The sequence below is a fragment of the Tenrec ecaudatus genome, chromosome 6 (assembly GCF_050624435.1).
Source record: "Tenrec ecaudatus isolate mTenEca1 chromosome 6, mTenEca1.hap1, whole genome shotgun sequence".
In the NCBI taxonomy this organism is placed as follows: domain Eukaryota; kingdom Metazoa; phylum Chordata; class Mammalia; order Afrosoricida; family Tenrecidae; genus Tenrec; species Tenrec ecaudatus.
This window is the reverse complement of record NC_134535.1, coordinates 120,829,946-120,835,945: the sequence shown is the minus strand read 5'-3', so window position 1 is coordinate 120,835,945 and position 6,000 is coordinate 120,829,946. Positions and strand designations below refer to the sequence as shown.

General features: G+C 43.9%; 1 long non-coding RNA gene across 2 annotated transcripts in view; it reads right to left on the bottom strand.

Annotated features, from left to right (window-relative positions):
* Positions 1-262: 262 nt before the first annotated feature.
* The window catches only part of LOC142450298 (uncharacterized), a 58,076-nt gene continuing 52,338 nt past the window's right edge, over positions 263-6,000 (bottom strand). For both annotated transcript variants that reach the window (XR_012784929.1, XR_012784928.1), the window contains exons 5-6: positions 5,535-5,644; positions 263-2,140 (exon numbers count right to left, since the gene is read on the bottom strand). This is a non-coding gene — a long non-coding RNA (uncharacterized LOC142450298). The remainder of the gene's footprint in view (positions 2,141-5,534; positions 5,645-6,000) is intronic.

Genomic DNA, 6,000 nt, shown 5'->3' with positions numbered 1-6,000 from the left:
AAAGATGATTGTGGCAGATGCAGTCAGGTTAAACTGCAATATCGTATCATTTGATCTTCCTTTTGACCCGTTTTAAAGCTTAGTTGTGAAGGGGAAATTCACGTGGACTCACCGCTGGGCACTCTCCTCTGACCACGGACCAGGCATGTGAATGAATAGCTTTATAACATGCAGAATGAATTGGAAAGCACATTCTTTCATGTTTGTTTGTTGTTGTTTTCTTTATTAGGGGCTCATACAACTCTTATCACAATCCATGCATGCATCAATTGTATAAAGCACATTTGTACATTTGTTACCCTCATCATTATCAAAACATTTGCTCTCCACGTAAGGCCCTGGCATCAGCTCCTCACTTTTACCCCCTCCCTCCCTGGTCCCCCCTCCCTCATGAGCCCTTGATCATTTATAAATTATGATTTTGTCATGTCTTACACTGTCCTACGTCTCCCTTGGAAAGTACATTCTTACAGATTTGGTTAGGCTAATATTTAGCAACCTATCACTTGATCTTCTTTATGATCCATTTAAATCTGTTCTAGTTTTTAATATTTTTTGCTTTCTTTTCAATTGAGGTTTTTATTGTTTTACTTTATCATTGTTAGTTTTGTTGTTGTCTTTTGTTCATTCATTTAAAAATGTTTCCCTGTATATGAAATGTAGGATAGGTAAATCAATGAAGTAACTGGATTCATGGTCCCTTGGTGGATTGGGAGGGAAGCTTGCGGGGAAATGGGGATCTGGAGTACAAGATGTCAGAATATGTTTTTGTGCAACTGATTGTGGTGATTGTATAAGTCTTCTTGATGGATTAAACTATTGAATTATATGATATGTAAATTATATGCTAGTCAAACTGTTGGGAAAAAAACAGAATATAGGTCATAAATAGAGTTCACCAATGAATTCACTTAATTTGTGTCCACTGGCCTCCCTCCTTTCTCTGGGTTCAGTGCACATCACTGAGCTTAGGAGACGCTCGTCAAGCTTCCGAGAAAAAGAGAGATAAAAAACCTGGGGTTCCTGCAGAGGTGCCTTTGGGGGATGTGCGGTAAGTGGACTACAAGATCTAAATCGATAAAATGTGTGTGCACGCTTGATACATCTTTTACTACGTGACTTAACTTCGAAGCAAAAGCATCATCGCCCATTTGTCATCATCGCCTCCTGGGGTGGCCTGCGTGTTGCTCTGATGTTAGGAGCTACTCCGCAGTGGCACTGAGTCGATCCCAACTCACAGCAACCCCAAAGGCAGAGTAGGACTGACTGCCCCTGTGGAACTCCAAGTCTGTACGTCTTCCTTCTTCAGAGCAGCTGGTGAGCTTGACCTTGGCGTTAGCAGCCCAACTTGTAGCCCACTAAGCAAGCGGTTCTCAACCTGTGGGCCGCAACCCATTTGGGGCTCCAATGACCCTTTCACAGGGGTCACCTGATTCATAACAGTAGCAAAATGATAGTTATGAAGTAGCAATGAAAATCATTTTATGGTTGGGGGGTCACCCCCACGTGAGGAACTGTATTAAAGGGTGGCAGCATTTGGAAGCTTGAGAACCACTGCACTAAGCCACCAGGGCTCCTTAGCTACTAGCATTTTAGACACCAACAGAGAGTGACCGATGAAGGAATTTCTGACTAAGACAAAGTAGGAAGGAAGATCTGATGATCTGTTTCCAAAGATGACTTGGGGCAACCCCCGTGGAATGCCTGATAAAGTACTAACGTAGAGCCCTGTAGGTTGCAGCGAGGCACTGAACAGCCACAGCGCTGAAACAATGGACTGAAGCCTAGCTGGGATCAAGAAGCTAGTACTGGGCAAGCACACCCTGCGTGCTTCTGAACACGGGGCACCTGTGCACTGAAGCTGACCCAACAGCAACAGAAGCCTAAAAGTAAGCATTGCATTTTCAGAGAGCATCGTTCCTACTCCAACAACCATGCCCCGTTCTTACTTGTTTAAATCGAGTACAATTTCTGATATAATGACCAGCAGTGGGAGAAAGCAGTCTCCGTGACTTTGGGTCCAACCAATGTCATCCACAGTTGAAACTTTTCTGGGCAAAACATTAGCAATGTGTTCATGGGAGGTACTTAGCTTGAAGCTATGCAATTGCGCTGGTTGTAGACCTGGTACAGTGGGGCCCTGTGAAGAGATAAAACCAGCTCAGGAGGCACTCAACTCATTTCAGAAGCTGATGATGCAAAACAAGTGACCTACTTAATGCTTAATCCCCTACTCAGCACTCTGAAAAAGCCCAGGCCTGGATCCAGACTACTCAGGGAGAGGTAGGTAAGCTACTTCCCCACAGCACTGCCCCAACACAGACATGGAGAGGAAGTGAAGAACCGGGTGGAAGTGCTCATGGCAAGGTCTTTGGCCTCTTCCTGCCTGTGTTCAGACACCAGCCACACACCACCCGTGTCCTGGGGAGAAACAGAATCTTGGGAGCAAAACTCTGTGGGGGGGATGAAAGTGAGGCAATTCCCCAGGGCAGACTGGGAAGGTGACTCAGAAAGCTGGCAAAAGAGGAATTTGTCATCCTGGAGGAGTTAGGGTTGGTGCCAGTATGGGGCTGGGTGACGAGAAAGAAGAAAAGATGTATTCATCAAGGACAACTGCACTGTCCAGCATCCAAAAATGGAGACCTGTGTCCTTTCTAGGAAATTCTAGTTTCTGGTATGTAGTTTTTAAATTGGGGGGGGGGGTTATAGGGAGGGAGGGGAGAGAGACCAAAGATTTCCCACCAGGTGGCAGCACTAGATAACTGGAGCAAAATATGGCTGAAAGGCCACCTTCAGGAGGTTCATTTCCCATCCTTGGCACTGAAATTTTCTTTATTAGTCTCTCATTTAGTTATTAATGAAAGTCCCACAAAGAAGAAGGAGACGTCTTGTTCACCCAGCACATGGTGGTGACAGACATACAATGGTATAAACTACTTGTGGATAGAATGAAGGAATAAAGACATTTTAAAAATCTGCCTAAACTAGAAAGTCGTAATCATTTAAAAGGCCCAGACTGTATTCTCCCCTTCTTATCCCATGACTACTATGGTCATTTTGATGATAAATTAGGTTCAGTGAGAATAATAAAGCCCCACACTAGATCAACTCTTTTCTACTCAGCCCTGTGCTAATCCCATATCCTTATTCTCTACGTCATTAAACATGTTGCAAACAAATAACAAATCAAACAAAAAAATTTTTTTAATGTTGCAATCTCTTTTAAACTCCAACTTCCCACCAGCGAGTCACTCCGACCCTGTAGGTCAAAGTAGAAATTCCTCTGTGGTATCTGAGGCTGTAAATCTTTACCAGAGTCGAATATCCCCTCCATCTCCCAGGAAGCAGCTGGTGGGTTAAACTACTGACCTTTCAGTGAGCAACGCCGGTGCCTTTGCTAGCCCTTCAGCAATCTTGAAATATCAAGAGACCAAAAATTAGATTAAAAAAGCCAACCTTGAATTTAGAGACACAAAAGTGAAAGGTTTAAAGGAATGTGTCTAGGTTTGGATGGTGGTGTTTGTAGGGCAGTTTCCTCAGTGGCTTGTCTGTGGACGGTACTTGTGTTAAGTGTTTGGGGGTTTTCTTAAAGGTGTGTTTGAAGTGTTTTTGCTTTTTACAAGCCTATTATGTCATGAGCATTCATTGACATGTACTATTTTGCAGTGGCATGTGTTTTTAATAAACCTTGTTAATAAAAGCAAGGTGAAATAATATAAAGAATACAAACTAGTATGTACTGAGATCCCACTGTGCTACATGAACACTGTCTGTCTTAGATTATGGGTAATACCTTCCCTAGTACTCTGGAGAAATATTAAAATGTTCTCATTCTTTGCTTCACCCAATATGCCAAATCACCCCATTAAACACCGAAACAAGACCATCTGTCTCTACATATTAGAATGAGGGGTAACCTGACTCTCTATCAAAGCAAAGGTTTTGACTAGTAAAATAATGTTATTCCACAGTGGTGTTCACTCAGTTGGGGAGGAGGAGCAGTTTGAGGAACATGATGTTGCCCTGGTGCTGTAGTAGTTAAGGGTTGGGCTGCAAACTACAAGGTCAGCTGTTCTAACCCACCGAAGGAGAGAACACTGAGGGTTTCTATTCCTGCAAAATGTTGCAGTCTCAGAAACCCACGGGCTGGTTCTATCCTGTCCTGTGGGGTCACGATGAGTCAGCATTGACTCAATGTCCACAAGAGTTAAGGAACTTCATCCAGTATCTTGCACAGTTTAAGGCCTTCCTAAACGTCCACTGACTGTGGCGACTGTGGAAACAGCTCTCCGCGAACGGTGGTACTTGAGTCAGAGTCACACTCTCAGCAGAAATAAAGGCGAGCAGATCATGGAGCAGTCTCCTAGGAATGGGCCCACGTCCAAAAAAGTTCGATAGCATCATCTAGGATTGGTGACACCCTTGATTCTCTCTCATCGTAGGAGTTCCTGTCCTCGCCCTGCTCCACTTTGTTACGCCTAATTATTTTCCTCCTCCCTACACCTTTACTGCCTCCTCAGCGCACTGGCCCTGACCTCAGAGAACCCAGCTCAGTGCTTTCTATCAACAATGGCAGAGCCTTGAGCTATCATGAGTCCCTCTAGCATCACATGAATAGTATAACCTAAAAACAAAAATGAATGTGGATTAATTCCTATTCTCTTTTCATTCTTTGTTCTCCCGAGGCAAACCCATCCACCACCCCATTCAAGCTTTCTCTGAAATGTAGATTTGTCTCATGAATTCTAAACTGGTGCTTGTCGCCAATTGGTAATCTCACCTAGAGATGCCATAGCTATCTTGAACATAGCCTGTCCTCACACAAATTCAGGAGCTTTTGCCTTAAGCTGGTAAACTGAACCTAAGCATTTATCTCTTTCTCCCAAAGCCTCATTAAAATCATAGTAAATAAAAAGGACGAGAAATGAGATATTCTAGCAAAGTTCTGGAAGGGACGATGGATGAAGAGGGGCAAGTGGAGGTCACAGAGGAAGCTACAGCCTAGGACACAGGAGACTGGGCCTACAGCCAACGAGGGTTGGCCTGCCTAAAGTCAACCCTCTCAGCTTGCAGACTTCCACCAAACCAGGAGTGAGTTTAGGGGCCAAAGCAAGTCAACCCCTCTTTTCCTGCCCCATTTCTGCCTCCTTGTAGACTACTTAGCAGCTAAAGCACTTGTTGCCAGACTAAAAAAGGTGTGTGTGTGTGTGTGTGTGTGTGTGTGTGTGTGATTGGTGACTTCTCTCTTAACAAGATAGAATTCACTAGAACTGAAGAATCTCGTTTGAATGTCAGCACTCCAGAGATGAACTCTCTTCTTTCCAGCATTTAGACAATGGTCAGCATCCTGACTGCTCATCCTAAATCAGATGTCTCCTGTGGAGACAGTTTGGCCTATCCATTGCCCTAAACTGAGAGCCCTGGTGAGTTACACTTTCGGCTGCTAATCCCCAGGTCAGCAGTTCAATACCACTAGGTGCTCCGCTGGAGAGAGATATGCTTTCTACTCCCAGAAAGAGTTATAGAAAACCCACGGGGACAGTTCTTCTCTGTTCCATAGGTCCCTGTGACTTGGAATCGATTCGATGGCAGTGTGTTTCAATGTCTTGTCTTTAAATGTATCTGGACACACCTTTGAGGAAGTCTGAAATACAAACAAAGACCAAGAGAAACAAAATTCTTTTTTTAAAATAATTTCATTGGGGCTCATACAACTCTTATCACAATCCATACATACATTGTGTCAAGCACATTTGTACACGTTGCCCTCATCATTCTCAAAATATTTTCTTTCTACTTGAGACCTGGGTATCAGCTCATTTTCCCCCTCCCTCCTACCCTCCCTCCCTCATGAACCCTTGATAATTTATAAATTACAATTATTTTTTCATGTCTTACACGGTCCAATGTCTCCCATCACCCACTTTTCTGTTGTCCGTCCCCCTGGGAGGGAGTTATATGTAGAACATTGTGATTGGCTCCCCTTTCTCCCCCTACCTT